The following is a 23,253-nucleotide window of genomic DNA, read 5'->3' on the forward strand; positions in this document are numbered from 1 at the left end:
TCTATATAAAAGAGTTTGGGGATTATTAAGATCGTTTTAAGACTCACAATACATCCATTATCTAACGTTCCAAGATTCTTTGTGGTCCTTTTACATTTTTTAAAAAATAATTGTAGATTCACGGGAAGTACAGAGAAGTCCTGTGTACTCTTCACCATATTTACCCCACTGGTTACATCTTGCTTAACTATAGTACAGTATCAAGACCAGGAAATTAACATCAGTACGATCCACAGAGCTTATTCAGATTTTACCAGTTTTTCATGCATTCATTTGAGTGTGTGTGCGTGCGTGTATAACTCTATGCAATTTTATCACATGTGTGGATTCCTATAACCACTACCACAGTCAAGATACAGAACTTTCCCATCGCCACAAGGCCCCTTCATTTGCAGTTCTTTTTGTCTTAGAATATATCCCTCTAAATTTTTATAACCAGAGAACTGAGTTTAGAAGTTACTTGAATTAATTCTTTTTCTGTGTTCTATGCCATTGATTTAATACAGTTTCATCTGTTTCTGTTTGTCTTTAATTTTAGGGTTTGCTTTTTTTCATTTCCTTTTGATCTCATTTCAAAATCAAAACTACACAAAGGTATACTTGGGGAATTCCTGCTCCCACCCCTATCTTCCTCATCCCATCCCCACCTAGTTCCTAGAAGTAACAGCTTTTAATTGTTTCTGATATATTTTCCCTATGATTCCTTTTGCAAAAATATGATACATGCTTTTCTTATTTTTTTTCTTACACAAAAGATAGCACACTGTATTTGCTTTTTGCAACTGTATAGCAGGGGTTCCCAGACCAGCTTCGGTTAGGCCTAGGGCACCATGGGTGTGCCTCGGGTACCTGTGGATGGCTGGATTTGTGCGTGGGTCGGTGGGTGTTTGAAGAGGGGAAACAGGCAGTGTTTCAGGCTTATCATCTCTGCTGCTACCTTAGCTGCACACTTGCCATGTGTTTTGTGTGATGAGATTCCTATGGAACACTTTGCTTAGAATAAAAGATTGAAAACCACTGATACAGATTGAAGAAAGAAGAATCATTTGCAAGTACACAAAGCTAGCAAATAAGGAGCACAAACTTGCTTTGTTCGGAGAAAACCCAATTCCGCCATAAAGGATGAGTTTAGACTGCCAGGAGCTGGCCATTGGTTATTTCTGGCTATTCTCTGTTTACCATACCGACCCCAGATCTTGTCTTCTTTCTCTGCCTCGCCCTGAGGCCCAGGTGAGGCTGACCTCTGGAGACTGCACCACAAGGATTGCCTTGCCATTTGGCTTCTGAGTCTGGCCAGAGATTGGGGTGGTGGGGAGAGAGGTTGAGGGTTGCTAAATTTTGCAAATAAAAATACAGGATCCCAGCATCTCCCATTCCCCTCCTGCCAGCCCCTGGTAATCACCATCCTACTCTCTGTTTCTGTAAGTTCAACTTTTTTTGTTCAGAGTTCACATAACAGTGAGCTGTGACATACGGTATTTGTCTTTCTCTGTCTGGCTTATTCTATTTAATTTCCTTCCAGTTCATTCATGTTGTAGCAAATGGCAACATTTCCTTCTTTATCATGGTTGAATAATATTCCATGATACTATATAATATATATAGCATAATATATAATAATAATAATGCATTATGTGCTTCAAATTTACTGTGAGAGTAGATCTTATACATTCTCATCACACACACAAAGAAAAGGTAACTGTGAGGCAAAGGATGTGTTAATTAACCTGCTTGTGGTAATCATTTCACAATGTATACATATATCAAGTCATCACATTGTACACTTTAAATATATATAGTTTTATTTGACAACTCTATCTCAGTAAAGTGGGGGGAACATACAGGTTCCCAGTGAAGTTTAAACTATAGGTAACCAAAAACATTTTGTAATGTAAGTATGTCCCATGAAGTATTTGGGACATACTTATATTATAAAATTATTTGCTGTTTATCCGAAACTCAAACTATGGGCATCCTCTATTTTACCTGGCAATGCTAGAGAAGCTGGGGTGTTTATTCCTGTTCCTGCTGCTTCTTGGCTGAGATTTTGATAATGACTGTGTTCCTTTGACAACAGCTTGTGTTGGGGACCCCCTTCTATGACTTGAGTTTTCACTGGGCTCTGGAAACTTGGTTCCCATCCCTTCACACCTCCCACTATTTCCAGTCTCTGAGAGCCTCACTCTCCCTTGTTGGAAATAGTCCCTTCATAAAATTCAGTTCAATAAAATCCTTTGGAATAGGCCATCTGCTTCCCGTCTGACACATGGGCCACCCCTGTACAGGCCATCATCAGGCCCCTGGTACGTCGGCACAGGGTGTCCCTAGCTTGGAGCTTCACACTGTGTTATTCTCCGGGACAGCAGATCAAGTGAGTGGGTCCAGTGGTCAGTCACTAGCACACCAGTATCTACCGTGAGGATTGGCATTAGAATATGGTATAGGCAGAAATAATCTACAGAAGGTGTTTTCTAGGCTAGATATCAGATTGGATTCCAGAAACATAAGGAATGTCAGTGTTTTACATACATCCACATGCGCATGTATACATACACATACATATATATGCATATACACATATTCAATACGCATTCCAATTTTATCTTTGAAGTTCATTTTTAAGAAAAATTTTCTTAAAGTGAATTTCTAAGAAAAAGAATCTTAAAAGAAAAAAATCCATAAACCTTTTCTTTTTGTTTAATAATCTGCCTTATCTGCTAGGAAGGAAAAGTAAGACAAACCAAGGGAGTTGAGTGTGATCCTCTGCAGGAGGAGGGGCCGTGGTTTCATCAGCTCGTAATGTGCAGGCCAGTTTCAAGAACCACCGAGGTGACGTATGTCATCTATTGGGTGATCGATATTCTTTACCTTGTCTCTTGATTTATAATTTCAGAACGTATTTGTGAGATGTTATTCTCTGTTTTTAATAAAATGAAAAGCATTTGGTTTCTTCAATTTGTCATTCTTTGTTTAATCATAAAATTTTAAATTTGCACATAATTTCCATAATTCCTTGCAGCAATTCATTTGTGAGATCATTTTTTGATGTCTATCTTAATCTAAGCATGCATTATACCTCGTGAGGCCCAGTGGTATCCCATCAACAATGCATTATAACATAAAGCATGTCTTTGATGAACGAAATTGGGAAAAAGCTGATCGAGTACAATCTCAACACTTAGCTCCTGGGTGATCGCTGAGTCACAAGCCATGGCCAGGGCCCCTCATTCCCATTATGGTCCCCCACTTCCTCCTTCTGAGGCTGGCAGGATTGTATCAGGGAATGGAGAACACCCCCTTTTCTGCTCTTCTCAGTGGCTCCACGCCCCACCCTTTGGCTTTCTCTCCAAACTCCCGCCCACAGCTCCCCTCACTCCTTTGTTCCCTTCCAGGGACATCTCTGTCATCTTTTCCTGGGCTCCTCCCCCTTCACATTCTCCCACTCAGGAATTTTGAGTCTTCAAAGAAGTTAGGAGATTCTCCTCCCTGAAAATTAACAACCACACTATTGGAGATCCCTGATTTTAGAGTAAGAGTCCTTGACTCAGAAGGAGTCTGGAGACCTGGATGGCACCCTAGCTGTCTCGTAAGTGTTGATTTCAGGCAAATTTTACCTCCATGATGCTCAGTTCTCATGTTAAATGGACATAATATCTGCCCAGCTAACTCACAGGACTCTGGCACTCAAGGAAGTGATAGACCTGAAGGTTCTTTGAAGTGTTATAAAGCTGATGTAAGTCCACAGTAAGATTACAGCAAATGGACCACGTTGACCAACTTTAGCGTACAATTCAGGAAAACAGACAATTAATTTTTTTTCCTACAGAAAAGTCATGGCTTTGACTCTGTTGGTTGTTTTGGCCTTCTGGGAGGGAATTCAATTTTCTTTCATTTTAACAAAACTGAATCAAGTACCTGCAATGTGCCAGGCAGTGTTAGTAGGAATAAAATGAAAACTTAGTTCATAAACTATAAACCTTGCTATCCAAGAGCTCACAACTTAGTTTGAGAGCTACTAACTGAAACATAATATGGCAAGAACAATTAATGCATCTGCAAACCGTTCTGGGAGCATGGATGAGGAAACAACACATTCTGCCTTGGAACCAGAGTAGTTGTGGGAAGGTTTTGCATCAGACGTTCATTTGTTCACTCATTTTGTCATTCAACAAATCTCTTCTGAGTCTTGGCTTTGTTTTGGGCACTCTGTCCAGCGCTGGGAATACAGCAATGCTCAGGTCTGATGTTTACTGTTCTCAGCAGCTTACAGGATAGTGGGGCAGTCAAAGGTTAACCATCATCTTGCAAATACATAATTATAAGCTGAAATAAGTACACAAAAGTAGTACAGAGTACTCTTGCAGAGTCCAGTTGACTTAGCATGGTGGTCCAAGGATGGAAACTGACCTAGCACACTGGTTCTGAGGCTTCCCTTGGGAAATAACACCCAGGCTGAGATCTGAAAGATGTGTAGGAGTGCAAAGAACAGCATGTGCAAAGGCACTGAGGAATGGCAGAGTAGGGTTCTTTAAAATAACTGAAAGATACCTTCATAAACAGGAGTAAAAGCCTCACAAACGTGTCCTAATCTTTTTGTATCTGGATTCATCTTATTGTCTGCCCTCGTTCTGTCATCTTTCCTCAGGTCACCAGCTATGGCAGCAGTGCCCACCATTTTTGAGACACCCTATACTCTTTCAGCTCTACTTCCCTTTCTTGGACACATACTGAGTCATTTCACAGAAAATAGGGGATGAAAGGCAAGATTGGAATGATGAGGAACTCAGGAGCAAACGTTTAGGGACCTTCTCGCAAGCTACCATGAATGTGACTCAGAGTTCATGACTCTGATTTCTGTTTCTGGTTTACAATACTAAATAGAAAGACTTTGAGTGGGCTGCCTTTGGTGAGCTATCTGCCCCTGGACCCACATCTGTGTCAGGGGGTAATAACACACATAGGGGTTGTCCCCCATGGGCCAGGTAGTGCTCTGAGTGCTTTGGGCATGTATCTCATTTAATCCTGAGAGTAACTCCAAAGTTGGTACTACCATAATCTTCATTTTACAGAGGAGAAAGTAAGACAGAGGTTGACACTTGGTCACAGCTAGAAAGAAGAGCCAGGATTTGAACTCAAGGAGTCTGATTACAGACACTGTGCTCTTAACCACTATGCTATCTGGGGGCCCCTCCAATACAGACATGGCCACGGTGCCTTTCCCTGTGTATTCAAGCAGTTTTCAGAAAAGGAGGGATTGTCATGAACTAGGCAGACACTTCCAGGCTTGTTTACTATGTACTCCAGCTCAGGTCTAAATTCTTCCTTCTTCTTAAGACCAGGTCTTCCCCAGCTATAAAGACCACAGTCCAGGATAAATTGCAAAATTCTAGCCAATTCAGATGTGTACCACTGAAAGCATTCACAGAAAGCATGGCAGGCATACCTTCGCAATCATGCATGTCATTCTCTTACCAATGGGCATATAAAAGTACAACCAAAGGAGTGCGGTAATTTCAGATGTTTTTCATTGTATTTAATTCCGTGTCCTCTAGCACTTGTGTTTAGCTTTGACCATTTCAGAATGTAGTCATGTCTCCCTGATGGCACAGTGGTTAAGAATCTGCCTGCCAATGCAGGGGTCATGGGTTCGATCCCTGGTCCGGGAAGATCCCACCTGCCGCAGAGCAACTAAGCCCGTGCAACACAACTACTGAGCCTGCGCTCTAGAGCCCGCGTGACACAACTACTGAGCCCGCATGCCACAACTACTGAAGCCCGTGCACCTAGAGCCCATGCTCCGCAACAAGAGAAGCCTGCACACTGCAACTAAGAGTAGCCCCAGCTCTCCGCAACTAGAGGAAACTTGCGTGCAGCAACAAAGACCCAACGCAGCCAAAAATAAAAATAAATAAAATAAATAAATTTATTTTAAAAATTAAAAAATACTTAAAAAAAAAAAGAATGTAGTCATGTCTCTACCATTTCCCTTTGCATCTTCCTGCAAGGAACTTTCTTCCCTTTGTCTTTAAATCATAGTGCAGAATATTCATTACCTCATTAGTTGGGAGGATTTGAGCAGGTCCTTTGGGCACAATAACATTTTTGTTTATTTTTCTGTCAGAGAATGACAAGGGAACGAACAATTGACTACAATAAAAGAAGTTTCCAAGAGTTTGCTGGTGCTTCCTTAGTCGCAAGTGCTGTTTCTTCTTAGACAGGCTTAGGCAGAGGAGTTGGTGAATGGATCCTACCGCCTAGCTCAAAAAATGTGTCAACTACTCCCTTTCATTTGGAAACTCAGAGCTCTCAAGAGGACCTTTGGACATATAGGAGTCAGGAATGGACAGAGTCTTTAAAGAGTGAACTAGTCAAACTTGTTTATTCTAGCATCAGAGTATTGGAAGCATTAAGATGCATGCTCTCAAGAGAGAAGAGAAAATAGTGGCCATTACATGGTAGCAATTCAACACCGTGGAAACACCCAGAATGAGTTAAAAGGACTTTTATAGTGTCTGGAAGTTCACATAATTGTGGATGGAGAGGAAGTCAGAGAAACATATTCGTAACATATCTTCACTCCATTTTCAAGAGTTATGTTTGCAGCAACTACAACTATCATGAGAAAGAGTTTTAATATAAACTTCTGGTTTGTTTTCCCTTTGTGGTCATGACAAATAAAATAGGCATTGCTCTTTGGCATATCAATGATGTTTCATTGTCTGCATTCAGCAGTCCCTCTTTTGTGTGACCTATACTACTTTCATTTCACTTAGTTTATAATATGTTTATTCACTCATTTTTATTTCCATCCACTCATGTTACTTATCAAACTTTTATTAAGTAACTACTATATGCTGGACATGTGCTAGGAGCTCTGTGTGAAGAAAAATGAACAAGATACAAAGTTGCTGATACTAAAGACCCCTATTCCCTGTATGTGGTCCTTTTAATACATTCTGAAATAAGTTTTTAAAATGTAAAAATCAGCTTCCAGTTCCAGATAAGATAAAGTACATTCTACCCTGGCTTCCCACTGAATACAACTCTAAGACCTGGACCAAATGCGTGATAGATCTATTTGAGGACTCTGAAAAGTAAAGAGTAGCAGGTAGATTGGGGAAGAAATGAGAATCTGAAATGAAAATGAGTTTACTATTTATTTTCCCCTCCAGTATCCCCTAGCCTGGACTCAAAATAGCCTGAGACCTGGAAGTGGGCATTGGTAAGAACAGAGAGATATCTCCATCCCTGGCTTAAGGAACAGGAAAGGGGTCTCCCAACACTCATGGAGTAGGGGAGATGTACTATCTCTTCCCTTCCCTCCCTCTCCCCTTCCCTCCCCTCCCCTCTCCCCTTCTCTTCCCTTCCCTTCTCTCTTGTGTCCCAGCCTATAGACAATCCTATGACAGGGCAGTACCAGTAGTGTCAACAGACTCCCCAAGATACATTAAACCCTCAAGGAGAGTAACCTTCTCTAATCAAATGAGCTGTGGTCCCAAAGAGGTAGGAGAAACCATCTTTGCTTTTATTTGCTCTTTCTGACTTTTTGCCACTTGGTGTTAGATGCAGGTGCAATCACAGAAGTACATAGCAGCTTGGGATAAATAAAACTCCAGCATTCTGACTGGAGGACTGAAAAGGAGAGTCCCAAGGAACTGAAAACTACCAGGAGATTTTAGAGTTAGACGAAATAGGAAAATACAATGGCATAAAAATTGTTTATGAACTCGCCCAGGATGGATAATCTGATTGAATTGACCCTTTTATCATTATATAATGACCTTCTTTGTCTCTTGTGACAGTCTTTGACATAAAGTCAATTTTGTCTGATATAAGTATCGCCACCCCTGTTCTCTTTTGATTACCATTTGAATGGACTATCTTTTTTCAACCCTTTAATTTCACCCTGTGTGTGTCCTTAAATATAAAGTGAGTCTCTTGTAAGCAGTGTGTAGTTGGATCTTGTTTTATCCATTCAGCTGCTCTATTATCTTGAGGATTCTAATCTGCTTACATTTAAAGTAGTTATTGATAAGAAGAATATCACCATTTTGTTAATAATTTTCTTTCTGTTTTGTAGTTCTTTTATCTTTTTATCTCTTGCTCTTCTCCTTTTTGATTTGGTGATTACTTTGTTACTGATATGCTTTGATCTCTTTATTCTGTTCTTTTGTGTATCCTCTTTAGGTATTTTCTTTGTGATTACCCTGAGTATTTTGTAAAGAATCTTATAACAGTCTATTTTAAACTGATAACAACTTAACTTCAATTACATATACAATTTAGACTTTTACTTCTCCTTTCCTCTCACATTTTATCTTACTGCTGTCATAATTTATACCTTTTATAATTTGTATCCATTAACAGTTTTTTGCCCTTATAGTTATTCTTTTTTTTTATGGTTTTTATGGTTTTCTTAAAAAAAATTTTTTTTTAATTTATTTATTTTTGGCTGCATTGGGTCTTTGTTGCTGCGCGTGGGCTTTCTCTAGTTGCGGGGAGCAGGGACTGTAGTGTGCGGGCTTCTCATCACGGTGGCTTCTCTTGTTGAGCACGGGCTCTAGGCGCACGGGCTTCAGTAGTTGTGGCACATGGGCTCAGTAGTTGTGGCTCGTGAGCTCTAGAGCACAGGCTCGTTAGTTGTGGTGCACAGGCTTAGTTGCTCCACGGTATGTGGGATCTTCCTGGACCAGAGATCAAACCCATGTCCCCTGCATTGGCAGGTGGATTCTTAACCACTGCGCCACCAGGATAGTCCCTGTTGGTATTTTTTTAAATTGAAGTATAGTTGCTATACAATATTATATAAATTACAGGTATACAATATAGTGATTCACAATTTTTATAGGTTATCCTCCATTTATAGTTATTATCAAATATTGGCTATATTCCCCATGTTGTACAATATATCCTTGTAGCTTATTTTATACTTAATAGTTTGTACCTCTTACTCCGCTATCCCATATTGCCCCTCCCCCTTTCCTTCTCCCCACTGGTAACCACTAGTTTCTTCTCTATATCTGTGAGTCTGCTTTTTCTGTTGTTGTTATATTCACTAGTTTGTGGTATTTTTTTAGATTCCACATATAAGTGTTATCATATGATATTTGTCTTTCTCTCTGACTTATTTCACTTAGCATAATGCCCTCCAAGTCCATCCATGTTGCTGTAAATGGCAAAACTTTATTCTTTTTTATGGATAAGTAGTATTGTGTGTATATATATGTGTGTGTGTGTGTGTGTGTGTGTGTGTGTATATACATCACATCTTCTTTATTCATTCATCTGTTGACAGACACTTAGATTGCTTCCATATCTTGGCAATTGTAAATAATGCTGCTGTGAACGTTGGGGTACATGTATCTTTTTGAATTAGTGTTTTTTGTTTTGTTTTGTTTTTGTATATATACCGAGGAGTGGAATTGCTGGGTCATATGGTGATTCTATTTTTATTTTTTTGATAAGCCTCCATACTGTTTTCCACAGAGGCTGCACCAGTTTACATTCCCACCAGTGGTGTACAAGAGTTCCCTTTTCTCCACATCCTCACCAGCATTTGTTATTTGTGTTCCTTTTGACGTTATTTGTGTTCACTTGGACCCGTGTGAGATGATAGCTCATTATGGTTTTCATTAGCATTTTCCCTTATGATAAGCAACGTTGAGCATCTTTTCATATGCCTGTTGGCCATCTGCATTTCCTCTTTGGAAAATATCTATTCAGTTCTTCTGACCATTTTTTAATCAGGTTATTTGTTTTTTTGATCTTGAATTGTATGAGCTGTTTATATGTATTGGATATTAATCCCTTATCAGTCATGTCATTTGCAAATATTTTCTGCCATTCAGCAGGTTGCCTTTTGTTTTGTCGATGGTTTCCTTTGCTGTGCAAAAGCTTTTAAGTTTAATTAGGTCCCATTTGTTTATTTTTGCTTTTATTTCCTTTACTTTAGGAGACAGCTCCAAAAAAACATTGCTGCGATTTATTTTCAAACTATACTACAAAGCTACAGTAATCAAAGCAGTATGGAACTGGCACAAAACATACACATAGATCAGTGGAACAGGACCGAGAGCCCAGAAATAAACCCACACACTTACAGTCAATTAATCTCTGACTAAGGAGGCAAGATATACAATGGAGAAAATACAGTCTCTTCAGTAAGTGGTGTTTGGAAAACTGGACAGCTACATGTAAGAGAATGAAATTAGAATATTCTCTAATACCATATGCAAAAATAAACTAAAAATGAATTAAGGATCTAAATGTAAAGCCACATACTACAAAACTCCTAGAGGAAAACTTAGGCAATACTTACAGTTATTCTTAATACTCTTTTAACTGTTATACTAGTGTTAAAAGAAATTTATACACCACTATTATCATATTGCATTTTTCTGTATTTGTCTATATACTTACCTTTACCAGTGACATTTATAATCTCATGTTTTTGTGTTGCTGTTTAGGATTTTTAAATTTCAGTTTGAGGAACTTCCTTTAGCACTTCTTGTAAAGCAGGACTACTAGTGACAAACTCTCTTAGTTTTTGTGTATCTGGGAATGATTTTAGTCTCTCCTTAATTTCTGAAGGACAGTTTTGATGGGCATATAATTCTTGGTTAGCAGGGTTTTTTTCTTTTAGCACTTTGAATATATCATGTCACTCTGTCCTGGCCGTCAAGATTTCTAATGAGAATATTGCTGATAGTCTTATGGTGGTGGGTGGGTTCATTTTATGTGATGAGTTGCTTTTCTCCTTCTGCTTTCAAAGTTTTCTCTTTGCCTTTGACTTTGGACAACTTGATTATAATATGTCTCTGTGTAGAACTCTTTAAATTCAACCTATTTGGAATCCTTTGGACTTCATGAATCTGGATGTCCATTTCCCTCCCCAGATTTGTGACATTTTCAGCCATTATTTCTTTAAATATGTTTTCTGATCATTTCTCTTTCTCTGCAACTTCTGATAATCCCATAATACATATGTTGTTTCTTTTGGTATCCCATAAGTCCTGTAGGCTTTCTTCATTCTTTTTTATATTTTCTTTTTGTTTCTTTGACTGGATAATTTCAAATGATATGTCTTCAGATTTGCTGACTCCTTCTTCTGCTTGATCAAGTTTGTTGTTGAAGTCTTCTATTAAACTTTTTGGTTCAGTCATTGAATTCTTCAGCTCCAGAATTTCTGTTTGGTTCTTTATGATTTCCGTCTCTTTTAAAATTTTTCATTTTGTTCACGTATTTTCCTGATTTTGTTTAGAGACTACCTGTGTTCTCTTGTAGCTCATTTAGCTTAAGACAATTATTTTGAATTTTTTTGTAAGACAATTTATAGGTCTTCATATCTTTGGAGTCAGTTACTGGAGAATTATTTAATTCCCCCAGTGGTGTAATCTTTCCCTGGTTGTTCTTGTTCCTTGGATTCTTGTATTAGTGTCTGCACATTTTACAAAGTAGTCACATCTTCTGTTCTTTATGGAAAGGCTTCTGGAGGGAAAGATCTTCACCAGTCGGCCCACCTAGAGAGTCCGAGGGTATCTTAAACCTCTTCTATGGATGTACACACTCTACCCCTCTAACTGAGGAAGTCTTAGGATTGTGTGACTTATCTCATTTCCATAGATCTGTCTTGAGTGCTGAGAGCCACTTATTTTATCTCCCTAGGGCAGTGCCATGAAATGCTGGAGCATTGGGTGCAGGCCCCACTTCTCTCCCTCCCTCCTAAAGGAGATGTATTGGGATTGTACATTTTCTCCCTATCCTGCATGGCCATGCTAAGTACTGAGAGTTGCCCACCCCTTTTCCGTAAGGCAGTGTGTAAAAACTCTGGGACACTGAATGTAAGCTCCACTACTCTCCCTGCTTTCTGAAGGAGCAATCTCAGGGTTGTGTGCCTTCTGCCAATCCCAAATAGTTGATCGGATTGCTAAAGTCCATGCTGGCTCCTGAGACCTGCATGTCATCTATGGGGGCACATTTGTGGCATATGTAAGGACATGTGGCATGCCAGGTGTGCAGGTGAATGCAGGACAGTTGGTGGGGTTTGCAGTCAGCCCATCTGGTGGGGTCCATGCACAGACAGGCCTGCTGGGTAGTAGTGTTTGTGTGGGGGCTGGCTGACTGGTGAGATCTATGGGTGGGCTGGCTGACAGGGTCCACAGGCCAGCTGGCCAGGCCTGTGGAATAGTTGTTGAGATCCCTGTGCCATTTGCTGTGAACCATGCCCCTTTTCTTTGTTCTTTGCTGTCCCCAAACAATCTAGTTATGCCAGTTCCCTCAGTGTTCTGGGTGAGGGGGGACAGAAGCAGGCTTATCAGGCAGTGCCCTGAAAGACTGGGGAAGCTACACACTCAGTTCTCTCTCTCTTTATCCCGCAGGAGAAATCACAGTCTGAGGAGGCCTCTCTTGGTGCTGAGTGGTCTGGCTTGGGTGACAGTGATGCAGGTAAAGTGAAACTATACTTTTTACCCTTTTCAATGCAACTGTTCTCAGGTTTTGTGCTCCATTGGGGTGCTGGAACCTCTCAACTGGACTCCAGAACTCTCATAAAGGTACATTCATTCATGGATTGTTGTTAAATCAATGTTTCCATCAGGGGATGAGGACTGAGACCTCCTATCCTGCCATCTTGCTGACAGATGATTTTAAAATCCATATGGAAAGGCAAATGGAGTAGAATAGCTAAAACAATGTTGAAAAGGAAGAATGAAGTGGGAGGACTATCACTGCTTATGCTAAAGACTTACTATAAAGCTATAGTAATCAAATGTAGGGGTAGACACATAAACTAGTGAAATGAAATGAGCTTCCATAAATCAACCCACATAAATATGGTCAATTGATTTTTAACAAAGATGCAGAGTAATTTAATGGGAGAAAGGATAGTCTTTTCAACAAATTGGTCTGAACAATGAGTCATGCATGTTAAAAAAAATGTAAAAGAATCTCCACTTAAACTTTGCCACTTTTGCAAAATTTAACTCAAAATAAATCATAGATCTAGATGTAAAATATAAAGTCTTAAACATAAGAGAAAATGTTTGTGGCCAATGGTTAGGGAGAGTTATTTTAACAGGATACCAATAGCAAGATATACAGAAGAAAAAAATTGATAAATTGGGCTTCATCAAAATTTTAAACTTAGGCTCTGTGAAAGACCTTGTGAAGAGAATGAAAAAACAAGCTAAGGACTGAGAGAAAATATTAGCAAATCACATATGTAACAAAAGACATATCTAGAATGTATTTTTTGAAACTATCTACTATTAACAGTAAGAAAACAAACAACCCAACTAATAATGAGTAAAATCTTTGGCTAGATAGGTCACCAAGAGAATATATGGAAGGCAAATAAACACATGAAATTATGATCAACATCATTAGACATTTGGGAAATGCAAATTAAAATCATGATGTGATGCCAGTATACTCGTATTAGAAAGGCTAAAATTAAAAAAATTGATAATACCAAGTGCTGATAAGCAGCTGGAATTCTCGTAGACAGTTGCTCAGGATGCAAAATGCTATGGCTACTTGTGAAAACAGTTTGGCAATTTCTTATAAAGTTAAATGTACACTTAGCCTGTGACTCAGTGATCCCACTCCTAGGTATTTACTTTTGAGACATGAAAAGTTATGTTCACACAAAACCTGTACACAAATGTTTATACCAGCTCTAGTCATAATAGGCAAAAACTATAAACAACTTAAGTGTTTAATAGTGTTAATAGTTTAATAGGTAATTTGATAACCACATTGTGGTACATCCATACAATGGAATAATACTCAGCAGTAAAATAGAACGAAATATTGAGAGATGAAACAATTTGGATGAATCTCAGTCACTGATGAATGAAAGAATCCAGTGTCCAAAGGTTAGATGCTATATGATTCCCTTTATATGACATTCTCCAAAAGAAAAAATCATAGTGGTGGAGAATCAATTAGTGGTTGCCAGGGTTTGAGGGTGGGCAGGGTGTGACTCCAAAGGGAGAAGATGCATGCGTTTTATAGGCCTAATGGAACTGTTTTGTGCCCTGATTATGGTGGACATCAAAACTATTCCATCTTCTGGACTATGGTATCATTTTTGAACCTTGGTGATACATGAGGCAGAGCTTCTTAATTTGGGGGAAGAAAGCTGCTGTTGTTGTTTGTTAAATTTTAAATTGTTTATACATATAAACTTACCCAAGTTTGAGTATGACCTTTTTCAGTACTATTGCTAAGGAGGTTTTTATTCTTTATGACATGCTTGACAAAATGCTCCACTTGTCACCCTGGGAATGTTCGCTCCTGCTGTGTACAAGGCAACGGGGACTCTGCCTCTCTCTGTTCTGCTGAGAGCACTGAGTCCTCTGAGGGGTAGTTTACCTTCTCACTTCAGTGCTTGCTGCAGAGCTGGGGTAAATGCATATGTGGTTCTGATGTCTTTTTCCTGAAAAAGTAACTTCCCAATTTCAGTCTGAAATATACTACCCCATAGAGCAGAATCATCAAATTGCAGTAGCATCTCCAGTGTGCCAATATGTTTTTAAACTCCTTCTTCAATCCATAGCATTCTTACATCATTCTTATTTCTCAGTTTTATATGCAACATGTTGAAGCTACAAAGACAAGCACTCAAATGTTCTCATTCTAAGTAAACAGTCCATGGGGCTTGGGTTTTTCTCTGATGCTTTCTAGTGTCTTCCAGCACATTTAGGGATCTCTGCTACAGCTGGGAACAGAATCTCAGTACTCAAATGTCCATTAGGTTACATTTCTTCTCAGATTAATTTGTACATTGCAACTATTTAATGGCATATATAATCCTAATGAGAAAGGAAGATATACAACGGATAAGATAGCTTTAACAAACTCATTGAGGGTTGTCAGTTGCAATTTAAAAGAACCCTGTATACATTTTCTTTCCATCTCCTTCTCTTCTTTTCTTGTCCTTTTCTTCCTTTCCTTCTCACTTTCTTTCACCCTACCTTTATGAATGTGTTAAACATGAGTTCTACCCGAAACTAAAAGCATTTTTGAGAAGTAACTGTTAATGTCTTTTTAACACCTGGTCAAGTTTCAGGATTCCTCCTTTCACTATTATGTGGTTTAGGACAACTAATCCTTGGGCATGTGCTTGCTCTTTGGTGCTTTAGAAAAAGATTAGAAAATATGGGGAGAAGAAGCTTCTGCTTTTCTAAAGCTAGGCACTTCTAAAATCTCCAATGCAGATTCTGTCTAGGACATCGTTATCCCAAATTGAGGATTAGCACCAGTTTGTAAGATGCCAAAGATGAAAGGTACCTCAGGATTGAATCATACTCTGGTGACTGGGCAGAGAAGCATCATGTTCGTGCTTCTGGAACTACAGAAAGTCTATTTACTCAGTTTAACAGCCATGGCCATAATCTTGTCATGAACTCTATTCCATGCCTGAAGAAGCCTTTAGAAGCAATGCCCTGAAAGAGGGTAAACCACATTTTCTCTGCTCACTTGCCATGCTGAGTCCACTCCCGTGGCAGCGGTGCCCTCTTCATTCATTTCCCTTAAGGCTCTGAGGCTCAGATGTCCCCAAAAATAATTTGTTTGAAAGTTTTCTTTTCTACTGATTATTAAGCCATGTTGTAATTAGAAAGGAAACAGCAAACAGAATTACTTTCAGGTGTGTTCCTCCTCCCGCTTCTTATTGTTGCACAGATTTTTTTTTTTTTTACAAAAATTACAATCATTATGCACTTTTGTGTGCATATTGCCTTCGTTTCCTCTTAAATGAAAGTCCATTCTCATTGTAAAAACATCGTATGCTGTCGTAAAGTATACATAATGCAAAAAAGTACAAAGAACAAAGTGAAAATAATCTCATAAGATCGCACCAACTAGAGAAAACAATTTTCAGTGTTTTCATGAACAGTAGATTGCATTTAAAAAGCCATCCTGGATTCGGTGTGGTTGGGTTATGGCGTGTGGGCAGGTGTGAGGGGAGGAAGAACAGGCAAGAACTGCCATGAAGATTTCTCTCCAGTTAAGAAGTACCAAGGAAACCACATGTTCAGAGGAGAAGGGAGGGAAATTGAGAGGATAGTGCAGGTGTGTGTGCATACATGTGTGTGTACATGTGCGTGGGTGTGTGTGTGTGTGTAAAGAAAGGGAGCATGGAGTGTGCTAGAAATGGATGAAGGTAGGTAAATCCAGACAGCAAGTACAGTTAGAACCAGCTTGTGAACAGAAGACTTTGCTCTTTGGCGAGGTTTCCTAGGGCTGATACAGCAATATCATCCACAGGGCTGCCCCGTGTCTGCTCAACAACAATTTGAACGTTTTTAGGAAGAACTTCCTAAATTAAATTCGTTAAGTCTATGCATTGAAATTACTAATTAACTTCGATTGAAAATGTCCAAGTGGGCTTGGCTGTGTGTCTACACGTGTGTGTGTATTTGTGTATATTTTCCATGGCTAAACCAATCAACAGAGATGCAGAACTATTGTTTGGGTCTTAATTAGAGAAATAGAGCTCACACAGTTTGTCAGCTTCTCCCTGGGGAGTAGGGCTCTTAGACCCTTCACTCTTGGCCAAGTCTCAGGCATGTCTATGCTGGGTTTATCCTTGAGTCCAGAGAAAGCCCACAACCTCCTTTGCAACTGAGCCCAGATCCCAGGGTGCAGAATCGTTGGCCCTTGATGGTTCATTGAAATCCATAGAGGCCAAGAAGCAGAAACCAGTATATCCACTTGGAATACCAAATATCGATCTGTTTTACTTTGCTTTTTTCCTCCTTCCCTTCCCCTAGGAGGCCCCGGCTGCTAAATCACAAGGAACATAATAAACACATCTTAGATTTAATCAATTTCAGACTTTCTGGTCTGTTTGCTGACTAGTTTGGGTGTAATGAATTTCCTCAGCAGGTTGGGAAGGGTAACAGTGACTTATAGCCCAGGATGGATCTTGACTTCTTGCACGAGTGTTTCATCCTTTGTTTGTGACAAATCCAGTAAAGATTGGTTTTGTAACTCTACTGAATGGCTTCTTGCCTGCTAGCTACCCCCAGGCAATAGAGTTTTATCACACTAAGTCACCATAATAAGAATCATTGCCAATGTTTCCCCTGGATAAATAGCTGCTTTTTGCCTAAGCTTGCCTTTCGGGGGTAAATGGTTAAAGACCTGCCTGTCTCCTATCATTAACAAGTTAGCAGATCAGTAGTTCTATTCAGTAATTTTCTTTGCTGGTATAGACAGTTATAAATTCACATAAATGAAGGAGACAGTTTTCATTTGGAGCCCCTACTTAGCATTCTGTGTTATTGATGCCTGCCAGATAAAATGAAATAAAACCTCTTCGTTTGCTTGGCAAGCAGCTAGATGAGTTTAGTGCATACCCTCCAGCCCCAGTAGTCTTTCCTGGTTACTAGTCTTGGAGCTGCTCTGAATTCAGAACCCTTTTACTCAGGAGCAAGCTGACCTTATTGGATTGACCCTGTAGGAAGGAACTCCTTGAGTACAAAGAACTTTGACAGAGAGAGACCAGCATTCAGCTGACTATGTGTGGTTCTACAGCAATAATTAGATTTGAATTAGGAAAGAATAAGAACTACTGAACACCAGGGGAAGAAAGGACTGTAAAGAAAGTGCAACCTTCTCTTGTTATAGGTGAGGAAGGTTGGTCTGAGAGAGGGAACTACCTTGTCCGGGGTCACACAGTTAATCTAACTTGGGGCAAAAGAAAAGGTCCACATACTGGCCTTCTAAGAGATGTGATTCTCTCCGACACCCTTTGCATGAGTTCTTTTGGGTTAGGGTGACAGTTTCCACAATGGACCTGTTAAAGAGAAAAGGCTGCTTGGGAGAGAGCAAACATGAATGCCTTATCCTTCCACTTAGGCAATTAACAAGAGCTCCTTTATCTGGGAAATTACCAAAGACAACTCAGCCAAAAAGGTAACATGGAACCTCTCTAACTTCTGTTGAAGTTGGATTCACCCCAAACTTCTGAGACTAATGCCAAGAGAATGAACGAAACCCTGGCAGCTCTCTGCCCTTGCAGAGTGCCGCCCTCGGCTCATCAGGGAGCCCTCCTCCATTCCTGCAGCACTTGGGATTTTGACCAACCCCCTCCTTTTGGAGTTTTTCTGTGTAATGATCCCTTAGCTTCCCTGATGCCCTGCTTCTGATTTTTCTTCTCTGGAATTCAGGTCTTCCCCCTAACTTGAACTTAATTCTGTTCTTGATGAGAGACATTTGGGAGGGACTCAGCAGCTCAGCACCTAGTCAGCCTGGCTGCCAGACCCATACTGACCTTGCCTAGATTTAGTGACATTTGAGGTGACTAAGTCTCTGACTGATGGATGGAGGACAATGAGATGGTTGCAACTACTTTTTTAAAGGGTTCAAACCACCACTCAGTGTGGATCCAGGATGCTGTCTCACTCAGGATTTCCCTCCACAGGGAATTTCTGTGGCTTGAGAACTGGGCATGCCTATCCACCTGGCCAGGTCCGCCCACAGCTTGAAAAACAGATGGCTGAGCAGCCGGGAAGTCTCATGCAGGGAGTCAGAAGACAGATTATAATGCTAAATATCCTTGGCTGTCCAAGGCCAAGAAGCCCAGAACATGCTGGGCAACTACCAAGGGGAAATACATCTTTGAAGTCTACTCTGAAGGACGTAGGACCCAGAGGTTGCCTTTAGCCAGAGAACTGCGGGGTGTATTCCAGCCATCTCCTCTATTTCTAGGACTAGCAATTAGGCTGATCTATGAGATGCCCATGACCTACTATGTAAGAGGGGTAGATAAAAGACCAAGAAAAGAATATCTGAAATCAGCCTTGAACCACCTGATTGTAGCTTAATCTTTCTGTACAAATGTATTTTCTTTTGGCAGTCCTTGTTTCTAGCTGAGGCTAGAAGGCTTCATGCTGAGGGGAAAGGTCATCTGTTTGGGGAGAATATTGTTATGATTTGTTTAACGGTGAGAGCTAAATGGCTCACTTTGACAGGCTCCAGAGGTTTCTGTAGTTCAGTTGACAGTCTGAACTTAGAAGTGGCCACCTGAGGACCTTGAGACAAAATACCACGCAAGCAAGGAACATAGCCACTTCACCATGACTGACCTTTTCAGTATGGCTTTTTGTATTTCATGAAGGACAGAACAAATGCAAAAGGGATGTCTTAGTCAGTTTGGGCAGCTTTAATAAAAATATCATTGACTGGGTGACTTAAACAACAAACATTTGTGTGTCACAGTTCTAGAGGCTGAGAAGTCCAAGATCAAGTTGCAAGCAGATTCAGTGCCTGGTAGGGACTGTCTTCCTGGTTTGCGGAAGGCTGCCTTCTTGTTGTGTCCTCACATGGTGGAGGCAGAAAGAGCTCTGGTTCTCTTCTCTCCTTGTAAGGGTACTGACTGCATCATGGGAACTCCACCCTTGTTATGTCATCTGAAGCTAATTACCTCCCAAAGACCCCACCTCCAAATGTCATCACATTGGGGATTAGGGTTTCAACATACGAACATTTAGTACATAGCAAAGGATTCAGAGTTTGACTCCAAAAAGCATGAGGGAGGGAGGGAGACAGGGAGAAGCTTTTTGAATGCTGAATGCTGCTGGGGTTTGCCAAAGTAAACGTTGGCCTAATTGAAGAATCAGTTTTATTTCTCACAGATCAAATAAGGTAAATTGAATATCCCTATATTGACAATCTATTGCTACAATAATCCTATAGAACAAACCACTCCAAGTCTCAGTGGCTTAAAACAGTAGTCATCTGTTGGTTATACGTGTGGAAATCAGTTATGGGAAGACAAGGTGAGTTCATAGGATAGCAGTTTAGGCTATGCTTGGTTGGACAGTTCTCCTGATCTTAGCTGGGCTCCCTCATAGGTCTGGGCTTGACTGGCTATGGTTGATCTAGGATAGACTTGCTGGAGACATCTCAGATGACTGGAGACTTTCTCCAAGTGTCTCTCACATCCTTCCAATAGGCTGGCTCAGGTATGTTCTCATAGCAGTTGTGGAGAAGCAAGAGTGAAAGCAAAAAATGTGCTAGTGCTTCCACAAATTTCTGCTTGTATTAAGTTTGGTCAAAGCCGCAAGAGGGAGGAGATATGGGGATATATGTATATGTATAGCTGATTCACTTTGTTATAAAGCAGAAACACACCATTGTAAAGCCATTATACTCCAATAAAGATGTCTAAAAAAAAAAAAAGTTTGGTCAGAGCAAGTGACATGGCCAAACTGAGAGTCAGTGCATGAGGACAATTCCAAAGACATGATACAGTGAGGCTATTAACCAGGGTCATTAATGCAGTCATTCTATAATACCATAGGAAAATCCAGCTTGATCAGTAGTGGTACTGTCAAATCCTTACCGGCTTTAGGCTATTGGTGACATTCAGACAAATTGCACCCATGGGCAATTTGGACTCTACTGCATTGAACATTGTAAGGCTGGGTTTCCCAAGAGAATTCCCACCCACTCTTTCCTCCCAATCTGACTCTAGTTGACTTTCAGGCCTAACAGCAGCCCCTGACTGCTGGAGCAGCTATTCTGCAGTCAGAGCCCAAAGTAAGAGCCCATTATTTCATTGTTCAACTTTAGCTTCCTTTCTGTGAGTGTTTGAAGGAGAAGATGAACGTGCAGAGAAGCCCAGAGGATGAAGGGAACTCTATTACTTATTAGTCAGGGTTCTCCAGAGAAACAGAACCAACAGAATGTGTGTGTGTGTGTGTGTGTGTGTGTGTGTGTGTGTGTGTGTCTGTATACACATACATACATAAATATACACCACAGAGAAAGAGAGAATATGTACATCCTTATAGTAAATCACTTTATATATAAAATGTTTTATTATAAGGAATTGACTCATGTGATTATGGAGGCTAAGAAAAGCTGGTGGGGTACTTTCAGTCTGACTCAGAAAACCCGAGAATCAGAGAAGCTGATGTTGGAAAGTCCTAGTCCAAGAACAGGAGGAGACCCAGTTCAACAGCAAGCTCTCCCTTCCTCCACTTTTCTGTTTGAATCGATTCAGTCCCTCAGTGGATTAGATGATGCCCACTCACCCTGGGAAGAGCAATCTGCTTTATTCAGTCTACTGATTCAAATGCTGATCTCATCCAGAAACACTCTCACAGACACATTCAGAAACAACGTTTAACCAAATATCTGAGCACCCTGTAGCCCAATCAAGTTGACACTTAAAATTAACCATCACAGAAACAATAAGTAGAGATTGGAGGGTGAGGACAAGACTACCTTATAAGTTCCCTGGAGACTCTGTGTGTTTGAGGCACAGATTCCCAGAGAAGGGAGGAACCTTAGAGGTCACACCCCCAGTGGCAGTGATCTCCATGATGCATGTCCCCATAATATATTCAGGGAATCTCAAAATGTGGATTTCAGCCTCTTGGAGTTTGCTGCTTTTTTAAACCTGCATGATATATGGCATCAAAGTTGGGGCAAAGTGTCTGGGTCCGTAATATTGAGGAAGAGACTTGATTATATATTCCGACTTGTCTCTCTCACTCTCCCTGCCCCACCCCATACAGGGACCTTCACTCTTGGCACACTCAAGGTGCAGCATCCTTAGCCCCTTTGCATTTCCTCTTTCCCAGTCTAGACATTGAATTGGCTCCATCCTCCTGTCCTAACTCGCTACCCTTCTTCCAGCTAGTGCAGAGTCCATTCTGTCTTTGTTCCTCTTACTTGATCCTCTTTTCCTACTTTTTTCTTTTGAGGCTTAGGCTTCACCTCTTTATTCCCAGACAAGGACCTCTTGGCTATTTTCCCATTTAAGGTCGGTGGCAGAGTGATACAGTAGTTATATTCTCTGACCTAGTCCTGAGCAAAGAGGATGCAAGAGGAAGAAAGAAAGGAATAGTCTTTGAATATTAGGGCTTTGATGTCACTGGAATTTCACAAATGCTGTATTATGATTTAATCCATCCCTCCTTTCTTTGCAAAGCAGGAGCCTGAAACTCAGTAGGGTAAAAGATTCTATACCTAGATAAATAGTCAATTGCTTAATGGAGCCTGGACTCAAGCCTTTTGACTCCCAGCTCTGAGCTCTTCATCTAGTGATTACATTCAGAGATAGGGAATGTCTTCTCATCTCTGAAAATGTTCAAGCAAAAGACTTAACAACCATTGTATCAAGGAAGTGTTGGATTAATTGGTCCCTGAGGTCTTTCCTAACTCTGAGATTCAGAGTCACTGAATCTAACCCCTCAGTATACAGATGAGGCAACCAAGAGAAGTTAAACAAACAGCCCACACCCGCAGGGCTATGATATAAATTGTGGTCTTCTGTCCCTAGTCAGCATTCTTTTCCTGTACTCTCCATCTTAAGTGTGTCTCACATAGATGAGAACCTGCAGTCTTGGGTGTTTCTCACCTGGAGTAGCTTCACATTGCCTGGATCTAAGTGCTCTAGAGCAGGAGAGAAGATCCTGTGCCCCATATTTGTGTTTGCTGGATTCATTTCTGTTGCTCCTGGGCCAGGAATCCAATTTTTAAGATTTGCTGTAAAGTTGCACAGCAATTATTTGGATCATTTACAGTAATTGATTTGTTTCTTCTTTGTTTTTTTTCTTTCTCTTTTTCAATTCCTTTGGAAGAATGCGAATGAAAACACAAGGAAAAAAAAAGCAACTTTTGAAAGAAACACCTTGAATTCCTTTCTCAGATGATGGTTTTCTCATTCCTAATAATCTTCTTTCTATTCCTTAAATTAATACAACTAAATTTTCCCACCAAATATCCTTAATAATGAAGGAGAGTGAGCTTGTACTTCTGGTGTCTGGAGACACAACTCTAAGACCCTCCCCCACTACTTACCTTGAAATTTCTTTGAAGCCTTTAGTCTTTTTTCTTTTTTTTTAATGGAATTAAACACCCTACTCTCCAACCTATGCAATTTGTTTGTTGGTTGGTTTTTAAGTGTTTCAACTTATATACCATGAACTAAAATGAATTCTGCAGGAAATGCTGCCTTGTTTATCCTATGATATCATCTATCTAAGCTATATTGCCACCTATCCTATTGGGCACTGTCATGAATATTCTTTTTTTTTTTTGATAGTTAAGAAGTAGATGTGTTAATATCCTTTGTAAAGAGGTTGCAGGAAAATAGGGTGTGAGAGGATGGCCATGTCCCAGGTCTCAGGAGAGTTCCTGGGATGGGTCACCAAGTGAGTGTCCTTGGTTTTGCTCAGGAAAGACTTCAATAGTGAGCCATAGTAAAATGAAAGCAGAGATACACATTCCATA

This window comes from Balaenoptera musculus, chromosome 16, assembly GCF_009873245.2.
Source record: "Balaenoptera musculus isolate JJ_BM4_2016_0621 chromosome 16, mBalMus1.pri.v3, whole genome shotgun sequence".
Lineage (NCBI taxonomy): Eukaryota > Metazoa > Chordata > Mammalia > Artiodactyla > Balaenopteridae > Balaenoptera > Balaenoptera musculus.